This window comes from Salminus brasiliensis, chromosome 1 (assembly GCF_030463535.1).
Source record: "Salminus brasiliensis chromosome 1, fSalBra1.hap2, whole genome shotgun sequence".
Taxonomy (NCBI): domain Eukaryota; kingdom Metazoa; phylum Chordata; class Actinopteri; order Characiformes; family Bryconidae; genus Salminus; species Salminus brasiliensis.
Genome location: NC_132878.1, coordinates 64,644,067 through 64,660,568, shown reverse-complemented (window position 1 = coordinate 64,660,568; position 16,502 = coordinate 64,644,067).

Genomic DNA, 16,502 nt, shown 5'->3' with positions numbered 1-16,502 from the left:
TGCTCCATTCTGAAGTAGGGGTGGGCAAGGGGGGCCTGCTCTAACAGATCTACTAATACGAGCAATTAGCAGGGGAGTTGAAATAGGTGCGCTTGAACAATACAAGCAAAAAACTGTGCAGGATTCTGGCCCTCCAGGACCAGAACTGTCCACCTCTGCTGTAGAGTGAAGCAGGAAAACATAAAACTGTTAAAAAAGTAAGGATATCACTGTGTTCAGAGTGGCTGACCTACTAAAGAGGTTTTGGATGTTTGAAAATATATTTGTTATTTAAAATGTAAAATATCTGCTTAAAGCCAGTTAAAGCCAGATGTTCTTCTGTGCGCAGCTTGGCAGCTGTGTGTGAGCAACTGGGCTGAATGATGCTAGGTGTGGCTGCAGAAGTAATTGTAAACATTTCAGTGGACAATTTCTACATTTGCATTTGTTTTTCAGTGAAATGAAAGACTATTCTAGTTTAATTTTTAGATTTGAAAACCAAAGTGGTGCTTGGCATCAGTGATACTGTGTGATCCTGTTTTAAAGCAGCCAGGAGGAGGATGGGTCCACCCTTATGACTCTTGAGTTATCCTAAGGTTTTTTCTTCCAGCTTTGAGGGAGTTTTTCCTTGCCACTGTTGCCTCTGGCTTGTTATGTTTGATTTGCATTATGCAAGAATTCTTATTTTTTGCTAATGGGCTCCCCCTACAGTTGAGGAGTGTAATTCACTTTCACACCACTGATGTAAATGAAAATCACACTTTGTACACATGCATTTGTTGATTAGTAGTTGATAAGTGAAAGAAGCTGGTGGACATGGTAGTACGCTTTTCAGTATGCTCCATCAAAGTTACATAGTGCATTAACAGCATTCCGGCCCTGACTGGCAATGGCAGAGAGGCCATTCTCCATATTGCAAATCAGTAGACTATATAATAATGGGTTAATGTTACCAGCTAATTCCCACAGTGAGCCAGCTAACCGCAGTGGATTTATTGACCGACAAGGGCTGGACATTGCTCAAGGATGCCATGATGTACAGAGCCAGCAACTCTAGCCTACATTAGTTTGTTCTTCTTTGGGCGGAGCAGCTGAGGCTGAGATTGTAATCACTGTAATGTGTTGGAGGGGCTGCTGGACCCAGAAGACCCAAAAGAAGGTCACTTATCACACTACTCCCATCATTACTGAACACTCACAGGAGCCAGGGTTGGTGTTGGTGTGCAGACACGCGAGATGGCCTCATCTCTCTGGAGCGCTAGAATAAAGACACTGCCGTCTGCTCTGTCTGGATTTGCGATAGTGCTAAAAGGAGCAGGTTTTCCACTTGTGCTGACAGGCTAATTGAACGCTCTGACGTTGACTTTTGCGCAGATTCAACTAGCGTGAATGTTAATGGACATATTTCCGGTGGTTTCCTTAAGGTTAAATGACAGATCGTTCAATGAAACTGCAACACTGGCTGCCGGCCAGCACGTATGAGTTAAACATCTTTCCTTCCAAAACCTGCAGTCGATGAGATAATTATGTGATTTTGGAGTGGAACGTATCAGAGCTAGGAGTCAATATACAAACCACATATGCTCACATAATGCTGAAGTGAATTCTTCTCAGGCGAGAGGAAGTTCACCAAATAAGTTGACTGACTGATGAATTCTTTGCGAGAGCACAGTTTGGATCCACAACATGAGTAAAGTGAGATTGACAGGTTATTGGAATTTTTTTTGCAACATGCAACATTTGCAACATGTGTTTTGTAATAACTTAAAGTAAGCATGGAAAAGAGAAGAATTTGTGTTCTGCTGGGTTTTTTTTTGCCTGCAAATTCAAGATTGTGTCTCATGACAGAATGATCAGATCATGAATGAATGAAGCCAATTACATCCGTGCAAGCATGGAGAAACAAAAAAGAAAAAAACAAAACAAAACAAGCCAGTCATTCCTCATCTGCAGATCAAAAAGCAACATAAATAAAGAGACATGAAAGAAATGTTCCTGTAATCACTGACCAAAGACAAAGGCAAACAAAAAAAAAAAAATATTTTAAGCATGCATGTGCAAACAAGAATGGCTGGATGATATATTTGCGGGTTGTATTTGCTGTAGTGTAGGACTTTCTATCAAGTACCTTGAAGCATGAAAAGACAATATAAACAGTGATTAGGGATGCAGACACAGCCATGTCCTCCTATGCTATATTTTTGTGCTCTCTTAACATTTGTGTTGTAGATGCGCCATGAATAGACATAATAATCACCATAATGATCACAATTGCTTTGATACATATGTACTAAAATCAGTGTGTTAAGGTGTTGCTGCATTTGTAACTCTACACAAATGATGTATTTGTAACACTATTTGGATTTGGTATCAGTGCCTGTGTTTTTATTCATGTTTATTGATAATTATCAAAATTGTTACTAATGTTTTAACTGTTTTTGAACTTGCTGCCTTTAGTCATGGACATGTGAGCATGGGAGAGTCATTTACTACAAACAGCATGCTACCATAAGCATGTACAAAAAAATACTGCTGTAATGCTGTAATAATTGCTGTAATAATGGTGTGAGTGGTCTGTATTGTATATAACTGTCTTGTGATACCAGTTGTAAAAAGCACTATATAAATTGACTTGACCTGACATATATAATTGGCTGAATCCAGAGCACCCTAGTTCCTGTCTACCTCCAGTCTAATCCATACTAATGGAATATTTAGTGTGGCGCCTGTGGTGTAATGCTGAAGTGAATATCCAGGCTGTGACCTTTCAATTGGTTCTGTAGTAAATTACACAATTTAGAGAAATTACTCACAGATATTCCATGCAAGTCTGTCGTTTCAGATTTCTTTTTTTTTTTTTTTTTTACAAATGACATTACTACATGTCTCTGGCAATTACTACAGCAGTGCTTTCCTTAAAGAAGTAGTTTGAACAAACGTGCTAACACAACAAGCAACAAACAGAATCTAGTAGCCAGCAATTAGAATCAATACATTTACATAATGCATAATGCATATACATAATGCATAATGCATAATTGTTAGCAACATTAGTTTTTTGACTGAACTATTCCTTTAAGTGGGTGTTTTCTTTGCTCTTTTTACACCCCTGTGAAGGCGATGATGAGTTCCACCAACTGCTTTGGCTATTACTGGCCTATTAGTGGAGGGTCCCGTTGCAGTCGTAGAACTTGGAGCGAGAAGTGCAAACATCTGGCCTGCTGGCGTGTTGCGTGGCAGTGAACTTGCAGCGCTGAATTCTCCCTCTTCCTCTCCTGTCGAGTGAAAACAAACACACGACTGCCATGTTTCCAGCTGGTGTGTCCGAGCCAGTGGTGCCTTTCGCCTCTCTGACGTCTGTGCCCTCCCCAAACCGGCTGTTAGGGTCAGCAGTGCGCGCTGTTTGTTGACTCGCAGCGTACCGAGCGCTCCAGCATTAAATGGATCTCATTAGGAGCCTAATGTGCCGTAGATCTGTCCAGGGGACTCCACTTGACTGGAAAAGTGCATTAAGAGTATAGCTAAATACAGAGAGCACAGACTCTTAACAAAATATGACAAAGATAAACACATTGGCTAATCGCAATGAGCATTATTCTTTAATAATATCAGCACAGCCGAGCAAAATCAGCACTTTTTGCAGTTGTACTGTTTGTACTTCAGTGTGTGATGTTTATCACACACATTATTAGTAGATGTTGCTAGACTTATGTGTATCCACCCAGACTAGCTGTCTGTAGACAGAGAGCTGAGAGAGACTGCAAGTCTTTAACACAGTTTTCAAAGCTGGCCCTCCCTCCATTAATGATTAGCAATGGTGGGCTGAAATAAGGAAAGCTGCCCTTACTCAATATTAAGTAAATAATGAATGGTAAGGAATGCCATCTACAATTAAGCTACTCAGATCGGCTAGAGGGGAAAAAATACTGGATCAGGAAATCCCTACATATTAGCGATGTCATCATTTAAATGATGTTGGAATACAAACTAGTGGTATTACACTAGGCCTTTAATGCTTTAGTGTCATCCCCATGGCCTTCCCCGTGAGCCACATGTGTAATTCAGAGCAGGATGTGAGACATTAAGGTGTTATTGGTCAGGGGTGCCTCTTTACATTGTTGTCATCCCATTTCAATTAGCTGGCTTACAACCTTTTAAGATTAGATTTGAATCATCCACACGCACATTGTAATGAGAATATCAAATTCAGCTCTATTTTGCAGGGATGTGCCACTTTAGCAATATTTGGCATGGTCAGTTGCAAAGGGGTGGAAAATGTCTGATACATTTACTGTACATTATCATCAACTTTCCATGTGAACTTTGGAAATATTCCAAAATGTAAACTTTCCATGGAAATTTGGGGAATTTATGGGAATTTATTATTAATTTATTATTAGTAGGACATTTTGGAAAATTCAAAGGAACTTTATCATACACTATCACCAATGTACTGTTTCTTTATCAACAGCAGACATGAAGGCATACCAATACAAATACGTTTACCAAGTTCAATTCCCTTATTCCTTCATTAAGAGTCAGTTTCTGACCGCATAGCAGCTCTCGGTTCAATATATTTGAGTAATATTTCTGTCCTTCCTGGTGTCAACCAGAGGAGGATAGGTTTCCTTTTTGAGTCCTTTGTCACTCTCAAAGTTTCTTCTTCTTGAAATGAAAGAGTTTCCTTGCCACTGCCATCCTTGGCTTGCTTAAAAGAGTCTCTGACCTGGATCTCTATAAAGCTTATAAAGCTTAATACTGTTCACACAAGATGATCCCAGTACTTTTCTAGAAACTGTCCTGACAACTGTTCCAGGTCATACAGGTAAGATGATACATCGACTTTACCAGGATTTTGACTCTGACTCTCTACCCTTTGCCATGTAATTTCCAATAAATATCCATGCCAGTGTCACTTCAATGTTAATAGTAGTCCACCACCAAAATAATATCTGGTCACATAGTAAATGGTAAATGGTGAGGGTGTCTAATAGGTTCTGTGGTAACAGACAGGCATAACAGTCCATAACTGTACACCTCTATGGTAGATGGCACTTATAAAGTAGCTAGTGAGTGTTTAGAATTTGCAGTTTGACTTGGTTCAAGCATTGCTTGTTGCCAAGTCATGCTTTTTTTTATAATCAGGCCAAAATCCTAGTCACTTCATGTCCAAAATGACATTTATTAATGTATTAATCTGGCAAATGTTTTATCCAAACTGCCAAGAGATGATCCACAATATTCTGATTAATCAATTACGTAAGCAACGTAAAGTAATCCAGCTAACTTGATTATATTCTTCACACTGCCTTTATATCAGGTTTTAATATTTCTAACTACCAATAGAGGGCAGTTTGACCTACAGAGACCCTCTGACATTTAGCTGCTTCTCAAAATGTCCCCATGCTGTTTGCATGACTAGTCTATGCCCAGTGCAGGTCATAGAGAGAAATCAACTTCACAGCAATGTTTGAACAGCAGTCATTAGCTATACAAAAGGAATCCGTTTGTGGACGAAGTTTACATAGGAAGCCCTGCAGAAACAGACATTGTCTGAACCGCCTAATGCTTCTCCCCCATGATTAGTGTTAGAGCTGGAAGGGAAATGAAACATCTCCAGGGGTTTCCATGGCTTTTCCCTACTCTTCCTTCTGTCTTGCCCATTGCTCTATTTTATGCTGCACAACTGTAATTATCCCTTGAATTTCTTTGTTTTGCCTCTGTTTTTTGTTTTTTTACCTTTTGTCATAATGTGAATCTAGCAGTTGTTGTTTACCCTGTCATTTCATGATGAATAGACCAACAGAAATACTCCAAACTGACTTAGAATTTCCCCCTAAAGTCCACATATACACTGTAAAACCTGATTAGTTAGGCCAAAAGACCATTTAAGTTTACTAACTCAAATAATTTAAACTTAAATAACACCCTAAACTGAGTACAAACAATACACATAATTGTTATATGTAGTAATATATGTAGTGAGTGAAGTTTACTTCGTTTAAATTACTCCGATTCACAATTGAGTTATGAACTAATTGCATTAAACCATTCAAGTTTAATAACTCAAATGAACATAAATAACAGTCTGAACTGAGTAGAAACAATGCACATTTGCCTAATATAAGTAGATAAGTAAATTAGAGTGAATTGTGGTAAATCCATTCAAGCTGATATTACTGATATTAAGGACAGTGACTTTAATTAACTGAAAAGGGTTACTACCAATTGCTATCATAAGTTCATACAAAAAACTGCCATTTTAACAACCACTATCTTCACAAATGCTCAAAATATGCCAAACACTTGAGGTGAGTGTGTAACTCACCTATTTGTGTTTATTTGGCATAATCAGATGTCCTACATTTCTGTAGTATTTAAGTTATGTAACATTTGGATAAAGCAAACTAACATTAAGTTTTTGGAATAGCCTCCTCAAAGTCATGACCTCAGCTTTATCGGAAATATGTGGACTATGCTAATTTAACTGAAAACTACCATTTCAGCCAAGAAGAGTGGTTAAATATCCAACCAGATTTTTGCCAGAAGCATCTTAATGGCTACCGAAAGCATCTTTTTTTTTTTAAAGAGTGTTCGCAGAAGAAAGAACAGTCCATGATGAAATCATGTAAATGTATTGATGTGCGTTTCGGTTTTAGTTTACCAGTCATGGAACTTTTTGCGCTGTTTTATATACAGCATTCATTTTTTACATGACCATTTTCTAGCTTTCTATGTTTTTCCCTTAGGAATCAACAGGCTATTTTTGTTAGTGTGACTCATCTGTTCTGATTGGCAGCCATGTCTTGTGCTTAGTGAGATCAAGACTGTCAGCAGTAACAGCACTCCTTATCACTTACATGAATAGGTGGATAAACTGCTGTTCTGTAACTTCACATGCACTCATCATGGACATGAATTTTTATGTTTTACTTTTATGTTTTTAAAGTTTTACTTTAATGTTTTTGGAGCAGAATAAGTGTATAATATAATGATAGAACAAAAACAATTTTTTTTCTCAAAATCAAAACGCATTATTTAAAATGAATACATAACTTCCTCCTAACCTCCTGTTAGTGATCATGATTCACTTACCACAGCTGGTAGCTTCTCTCTGCCCATATAACAGGGTTTGTTTGATAGGACTCAATTGAATTGATCAACACACAATAGAATGGAAATGTCTAAAGGGGCTCAGTGCTCAGGTACTTACATCTGAGAAGGAGGTTCATAGTTTCACACAAGTCAGAAATCTCCTGAAACCATTTCTAAACAAAACAAGCAGATTCCAAGATAAGCAGTTTGAATGACTGGACGTAAGTATAAGTTATTGGGAGGTGTAGCCACTTTGTCAAGGTCTAGAAGAGGACCCAAAATGTCCCCCTCAGCTCAGAGGGAATTGGTTCATATGGTCAGGAACAATTCAAGAACCGCCAAGGCCCAAGCTTGCCATAAACTGGAAGCTTCTGGAATACAGTGTCACTTGTCTACAGTCAGGAAGTTGGGCCTGTTTTTCTGACAGGAAAACTGCTACACTGCACAAAGTGGATAGAAATATGAAAAATTAGGACTACCTCAGGATTCTTCAGCATAACCTCAAACCATCAGCTATATGGTTTAATCATGGACACAATTGATTGTTCCAACAAGGCAGAAGCACCTAAACACATATCAAAAGTGGTTGTGAAATGGGTAAAGCAGGCTAACATTATGTTTTTAGAATGGCCTCCTCAAAGTCCTGACCTCAGCTTTATCACAAATATGTGGACGGTGTTGATTTAACGTTAATTTGATGTCTACCATTTCTACCATTTTGTACAAGAAAAGAGTGGTTAAATACTCAGTTAGAAGCTTCTTGGTGGCTACCAAAAGCATCTGGGTAAGTTGCAGCTAAGTTGCTGCTAAGGTATTTTTTAAATGAAAGATATATGTTGTTTACTCATTATGCCCCAGAAGAATGAATGTCCTTGTGGTTGTGACGTCAACTATAAATGAATTAATGTAATGAATTCTTGTAATAGCCTATAGTTCCATACATCATAGCATGTAAAACGCAGCAGATTACATACTTGAGAATTACATACATTATTTTTTACTATGCCTAAAATTCAATCCAAACAGTTTGCCTTATTTATGTTATGTAGTTATGTGACACAGTTACTTATTGATGTGACTTATTTAAGGCCCACGTCTGATGAAACAGCCCAAACACTGTGTTTCATGACTGACATCAGCAGCAGGATGAAGCTACTGATTAAGAAAATGAGAGTGTACCCTGCAGCCTGGCAGAGAGTGAGAGGAAAGGAGGGGCATCATCATTCTTTAGCCAGAGGAAGACATCCCCTCCCTTCTCTCTCCCTCTCTCTCTCCTCTGACGATTGCTTACTCATTCGCTCCTCTTCCTGTTTGAGGAAGAGGGAAATGAAAGGGAGGGAACCTAGCATGAAAAGCGTCAGTGGGACTGTGACTGCTCTAACCCTAAGCACAAGTAAAATGTGCACTGAAAAAAAGAGATGCCCGAACTTACTACATTCCAACGTGTGTCATCATCATCGTAGCATTTCCACATTAAGAAAATACATTAGATCAACACAGTCATGTAAACTCAATACATCACTTGTTTCAGTGTCAGAGACAGGCACAGAACTGGAACTGAAAGGAAAATTCCAACATTTCAGTTTTTCTGAATAATGAAATTGTACAGCTGTAAACAAAGTCATTTAAAGGGTTTTCTGTGTGAAATGCTCCGTTCCAGAGAGACCTTAAAGTCATATTTATGTCTGAAGAGTTGAATGCCTCTCTAAGCTACACCACAAAAATGTTACTTTAAATGGTTATGAATATGGTGTCAGATGCCTGAGACAGTTTTGCGATAAGCCTTTGACCTAAAACAAATATTGTTTTGAATACATCCATGGCAGAGTGGACCCATATAAGGAAAAACTGTCCCCTCAGAACCTTTTTTTGGTGCACTGCAATTTTACTATCATTTAAATTACATATAAAACTTGTGTAGGTTCACTGGGGGATATTAAATAAATTGGCTCTATTTGTGTGGCTAGATGGTGGCCCCTAATTCCTGTCACCACTACTGTGAAGAAATCTGTCTTTAAGTTTTCTACAATCAGCTGTTTTACACCAAATCCACTCTAAATGTATTTTGTCATTTCACTCATTAAAGTATGTGAATTTAAAAAATACAAAATGTAGAAAATAAAATGAGACATATCAGTAGAATTCTCTTCTAAAGAAGCATCTTACTGTGTAACAGCACCACATAAGTTTTGTTAAATGTTTTCAGAACATACATTTTTCTTTAAAACAGTGCAATACATTTTTATTAACTTTATTATGATGTGCCAAAAAAATTTGAAAGTTTCTTTACATAATCTAACATTGTATATCCAATCCAAGGCTCATCTAAGAACCCTTATACATATATCAAAAGAATCTACAAAGGTTTTAATCCAAACTAAAATATTGATGCTGCACATTCTCACCAAGTAGATTTGTTCCTGTCAAAAATGCCTCTTTATTAGACACCTGATATGTTTGGCATAGTGTGAAATTGCTGATTTCCCACACAATGACCCAATGAGAAAATGTGACTTACATATCAGCCCACAACCAGCAGTGCGGCTTGATATTTTTGGTCTCTGTTGGGAACGGTGGCCTCTTACTGTGTTATCTTGTCTCATTAGCAATGGCGTAAAGGCTACAATAAATGTAAACAGCAGTTGTTTAAGCTTTCATAAATTCTGAACATGGTACAGGGTAGTTGTTTTTCAGTTTTACACATGCGAGCATATGTCACTGTTAATCCCTGTTGTTTGGACGCTGTTTGTGGTTTGGATAAATGTTTTGGTACATTTGGAACTGAAAAGATCATTGAAGTTGTGAGTTATGTTTGTTTTACCTACACCTGTGTTTCACCTTTTTAGTTTCAGCAGTCTTGGAGGGGTGTAGTTAACATCAGGGCATAGTTATGGGTAGGAGTGTGTACGTCAGTAGAGGCTTTAGAACATAGTGATTTTAACTTCAACAGATGCCCACTATCGATAATGGTGCAGTGAGTTGCTTCCTGACTCATTATCCTGGTCATTCCACCCTATCCTGTTCATCATGGAGAAAATTGTGGGCAAGCACTTGTTTTCACTGGGTTTGTGATTCACTATAAAAAACACATTCCCTCCCAGCTGCCCACCAATCTCAGTCTTGCCATGTTTTCTTTAAAACTGTATGCTGGTTGGGTTAGGTTTCACTTTATGGGATTAGCTTTATGGTACTCGTGGCAACTGTGCTCTAGTCTACTGTTAACATCACTGGATAGAATATTTATTTAATGTACTTTTTACTAAATTAACGTATTTATTGGACAGCAGTGTGTATCATTGTATTTTGTCACCATTTCTGAAACAAGTAGGGAAATAACGTTGTTTTTGCTAACAGTTTTAGCAAAAGCAGTAACATTTTAACATAAGCAATCTTTACATCTCTGCTTCAAATGACAATGCAAGTCCCTGCTCATACTGTTCATTAACGATTCAGCTGGAGATGGTAGCATTGCAAACATTACAGCTGCTTGGCTAAGGTGGATTGACTTAGGGCTAATTGTAACATTGTAACAGTCATTGTAACAGTGATTGTAACCAGATAAACTTTACAACCTAAACTTTTGAAATTTAGGTTTACAACCTTAATCGAAACTTCCGAAAATGTAGCTGGTTTGAATGTGTCGTATTGGAAGTGGATCGTATCGATTTCTATCCATTGACTTCTTTTGGAAACTAGTTGAAGCACATTGTCTTACAAATAACCCTTTTACATGGAGGCTGTAGTTCAGACTGGTTAGCTCTCACTTATTTATAAGCTTTAAAATGATTCTATGTTGTGAGCACCAAGACTGTGATTAAAATTATATAGGTGTACATTATGTGATGTACAAAAAGTTACTTACTGTACAAAAAAAGAGAATCATGAGGAATATCTGTCTAATGAAATCTGAATTCACAGATGATGGTAATACGAGAGGCTAATCATGTTTTAGTTGAAGCAGATTAACTACATAATATTTAATGTTACATTTTGTGACCCTCTTTACACTAAGGCACTCAAGGCAACTTCACTTTGTCAAAAACAGCCCAGTAACCATGGTAAAACCACTGTAATGCATGGCCTCCCATGACTTATTGCTTTAAGATAACATTATGAGCATGGTTTTATCCAGCTTTCATGATAAAGAATGAGGCAGTTTAGATGAGACAGTAGAATGAACCAAAATGCTGGATTCCCAGAGGACTGGATAAATTGAAAGAGCAAGCAAATAGCACATAAAATGTTAAATGCCCAGAGCTGGCTTTGTACATAGATCTGTGAAGGTCTGTAGGCAATTAAGAGATGTGCCGTAGAGATTGCAGCATGGCTGCTGCCTGCCGGCACAGGGAACTGATGACAGATTAATTTTTACTGCCACTTGACGTTGGCGTTTGGTGAAAGAGGCTGGCCGGCCCAGCTCTACTGAGCAGTGTTGGGGTCCAGACGGCTGGGAAAGGCCAGTGTGGCAGTGTGTGTGCTGCGGATTTCCTGCCATGCTTCTGCGTCCCGGAGAGCGCTGTCCCAGAGGAGGAATGAAAGGCCGAACAGGCCTAGTGTTTCCTCTGTGCAGAAGGCTTCCTCAAGTGCTTCGTCAGCATAGCATTGAAGCCAAAGCTCTCTGGAGGGCCCTGTAATGAGCCAAAAACTCAAGACACAAGCTGGAGGGTAAATAGCACTTCAGCAGCTCCTACACATTCCCCTGAATTCAGTGTGGTTATAAAGCAGTTTATAGAATCTTGCAATGGAACAGATCACCCTGATACTTCTCATACATTTATACTCATACTTGAGGTTGCATAAACTTGTCGATAAAGATAAATAGGCCCGGTGACCATGATTGCTATATTATTTTAGCCAAAATAATTTATTTGAGAATATGAAATGTTGAATATTGGATGTCATCTAGTCTTTGAATTTAGAGCATGACAAGCTATACTGCTTTTCTCTGAGGTGGGAATAGGATGAAGTCTTGCAGGAGCAGGGCTAAAAAAATCCATTTGTGAACAGTTTGGCATTTGTGCAGCAATCCAATTCTAACTCCTCCAACCTGCTCACAGTCCTGTTGTGGCCTGTATTGTTTTTCAGAAGAAGTTTGGTGAGAACACATTTGGTCGGGACTCTTAATCTGAAAACATGTGGTGTTTTATTTTGAGCAAATCCTATTGTGTGGTGGCAGTGATGACTAAAGAAATCATTGGAATCTGTAATTATGGATGTCTTGAACATGTTCAGCTTTGGTTAAGATGTAGTGCAAGACAGCCTAAAAATGAGAACCTTTTTTAAATTTAGTGGCTAGTAAAGTAACTTTTTGAGAAAGTTAGTCAGCTGTGTATTATATGTAAATGTTTAAGATTAAAGCCCCCCCAAAAAATAAAAACAATAATTGTATTGTAAGGAAACATCTGGTAAAAAAACAGTTGTGCAGCCTCTAAGATTACAAGCTTTGAAAGTGAAGCTAACTTTAACTTTCTTTGTTTTATTCTACTGCATGAGGTCATGAGTGGCTCGTATTGCCCTGTGGTGTGCGTTGGAATGGTATCACTTTATCTAAATAGCTGAATACTCTGACCTGCTTAGAGAAATGAGCTGTTGGTGGTTTCTACTTCATGCACTTCCTATAGCAGTAACCATAACACAGATTCTGAGAACCACAAAGCACCAAATAAATCAGTCCATCAGGGCGCCTGGTTGCAGGCACAACTGTTCATTTTGATTAGTGGAAACCCCAAAACTGAAATCATACTCCTAATTTACCAGATGATTGGAGCCCACAAAGACTTGCACAGTGTAAGTGAGTGGATTTATGCTGTAATGTCAACCACAATGGACAGTTAATTTAGCACCATATGTGTTGTCAGCAAAAATTGCTGGCAACAATGGATTCCTTTTGTGCTGTAGTGCATCTACTGTACTTCATTTTCGACTGATGCTTGTAAAAAACTAGCTGCATAGTGTCACCAAGCACCAGTTTGATGCCTGGGTCAGTATCAACAGAATAAAGAATGAATTTGATCTGATTCTGCAATAAATTGAGCCTGCAATATCCCTGCTTGAAAAATTGGTGGCCTAATTTAACACATTTTACTGTTGGCCCTGCCCTTTTTAGTATACTTTTACATGGTCACAAGTGAAAATCTTTAATTTAAACAAAAATTTAATTAATGATTTAAGAAATGATTTAAGACCAGTAATGTTATTAGTCAACATGTAGGGTTTTATTAGTGTTAGATATGTGCTAGTAAAACATTCAGTGTTAATATTTACTGTGATTTTCAACACATACAATTTTGACCCTGAAATATTCAAGCAATTATAGTGATTTCCCAGATTTGTTTAGCTAGAACTGCCATTAGGTTTTTTGTTATACTCTCCATGTAAAACCGTCAACACAAAACTCATGAACATGGCTTGTAAATCACTTACTCATGTTTAGCAGGATTAAGATTCACAGGGACTCATTGGGATTTAACATTTAACAAGGGAAAATTGTATAATGTGATTTTTCTTTATATATCCTTTATATATTCTTTATGATCCTTATATATATATATATATATATATATATATATATATATATATATATATATATATATATAACAAGGGCAGATACTACTGAACACTGTAAAAATGACTGCTAATGTGCTTTGCACTGTTTGCTTGTATGTGACTCATTACTTCAGCTTTCTCTCAATACTGTATACACATGACTTGGATGGGTGGCCTGCACAGGAAAATGGCAGATGACTTTTCTATGAGTCATGTAGGAACTGAAATGAGCTATAAGAACAGGCATGCTGCTTTCATAGAAATTTGTTTCTTTCACAGAGTCATACTTCCATTGAGTTTCTGTCCTACACCTGTGATACTCCTACCTACAGAAGATCATGTTAAGAGAAAATGAGAAAAAACTATCCATGAAGGAATGGGATGTTTGAGGGTTGCTAAGATATTAAAACAACAGGCTCTGGAAAGAATCACCAGTTTCTCTACCTCTGACAACTCTGAGTGTGTGCATCTGATGTGATGAAAATTAAAGAAGAATTTTGTGGAAAAGAGAAAAGCTGTTTTGTGTATCGCTAAAATGTTGCCAATGTAAACGAACGAAAATTGAATTAGGAGTGTACAGTGTAAGTAAAGAAATGCACATGGACAGGAACAGTGGAACATTTCATTAAAGTAATCAGATGCATTTCTTTGTGTTTATCTTTCTGTACTTTAAGCTAATCCATTAGATAATCTGTGGATAAATGGCATTTGTGATTGTGTTTGAACTGGATACTGCATGGAAAGCTGTACTAAAAACTACATTGACAATCATAAAACCAGATCAATTCAAGAAAAACGTTTTCATGTTTCTGGCCACATGAGCAGCCACTCAGGTAGAGGAATGCCTAAATTTGTACAATCACAACACATTTGTTACGGACTCTGAAATGTAGATGTTGGCATTTGGCCTGGAGATAAAACTGTTACCCTTGTTTCCTCACAGGGGAATAGGTAAGGCCACTGGTCTTGCAGATTCAGCATTTTTTTTAGAAACAAATAAGGCCTTTTTGAACAAACAGCAGTCTGGAAATCCTGCTTTAGTTACAAGTCTGGATAAAATATCAAGCATAGAATAACTTTGTAGAATCTCAGTGAATGTATCTCTTTATAAAAGGCAATAAGCATAGCTTACTTTCCAGAATTGACTTCAGCAAAGATTAATTGTTTTTGAAGGGTTTAGTTGCAAAATGCATTCAAATCTGAAGCTTCAGTGTATTAAGGCTTTGAGCTTTTTACAGATGGGATATTCAGTGCTGTTGAATGGTTTTGTTATTGGAGAAAGACAAAACTATTTATGCGTAACAAACAATAACCCACAAAATGTTGTGAATGGATAAGCAGTGCAGGATTTTGGAATGAAAATCTTTTGCAATGGTGGTGCAGAGGTGCAGATTTAGAACAAAAAATTTGAAAGTTAGAGTTCACAGTTATTGTTTATGATAGGAATGAGAACAAGGATGATGGTGGTAATGATTATTATTATAATTATAATAATTTTTTGGCATATTTGTTCAGACTGCAGAGAACACCATTAACCAATGATGATGTGTTACACCAGTCTTGCAATTTCTGTTGCATTACCACACTGGTGAGTAATAGCTATTCTTGGAGATCACGATAAAATGGAGCCCTTCTGTTACTTTTGCAGTTTAGACAGGCAAAATGTTAAACGTTCTAGAAGACCTCAACTGGGTTCAAGCAAGAACACCAAATAATCAGACCATTAAAAGGAATATGAACCTGGCAGGTTGACCTGTGTTCATTCGCCCCTCCTGTCACATACAGCAGTATTTTATTGGTATGGAGAGAGGCAAAAGGAATGCACAGAGGGTCTATATTTACGTTAAAATGCTAAATTGGGTATAAAGAACAATTTTACTGCGTTGCTAACAATGCCATTTTCAAGCAGTTACTGTGTTGCAGCATGTGTTCTGGGACTCATGGAGGGGGCAAAAATCCAGGAACCAGAGAGTGGTGCTGTTTTCAATTAGCATGCCAGCCTGAATGGCATGTCCGGCTGACAGAGCTTTTACAAGCGGCTAAGCGCTTGGGCCATTGGAAACGTAAGGCCTTCTACTGCTCGCTCCCTTCACTCCCCTCTGCCTGGAGCTGTCTCACAACCAGCCCTGTCTTTCAAAGAGAGAGAGAGAGAGGCTGGGGAATAAAAGAAGAGAAAGTTGATTAGAGTGTGAATAAAGTTCGATGATTAAGGGAAAGTGTGTGTCTACTCTACTCAATGCTTGATTGACAGAGTTGGCTTTTTAATATTTGTAATATTCACAGTAATGCTTGGCCCTTCCATCTTTTCCCTTTGACCGTTTTGTCACAGCAAACATGCAGTCGCATTCATGAATATCCATAAATGTCCATCGACAGATAAACGAAAGAAATTCTTTTGGTCACTGCAGATGTAGATTTTTTTGTCTGATAGAGATTAAGAACTGGCTGCACCATCAGATGAGTAGCAGTGTTCTACAAAGTTCTACATGTTAGTTTATCATGGTAACACAGAGCAAAAATATATTTTATATAAATACATTACTTACTGTTTCTGGATCTAACTTACATTAGCTGAGATGGTTAGCCTGTTAGCATTACAGCTTTTAAACATTGTTTTAACTGGAAATTAAAAAGAAATCAAAATCAGTGCTCTCTCACTTTTGCATAACACTTTATGTATAGCTAAAACATGATAGGTGAGGCTCCACTTGACTCTTAGAAGTCTATGGTTAGTACTTTTGTTTTGCTATAGTACTTACATGTAGCAACAACAACTTTCATTTCCTTCAAATCATAGTAAAATGCCCTGTATTCTACTTCCAAGAAATCAGATGTGATAGATATACATAGATTAGGTTGAATAATCCTGGACCATATTGCTT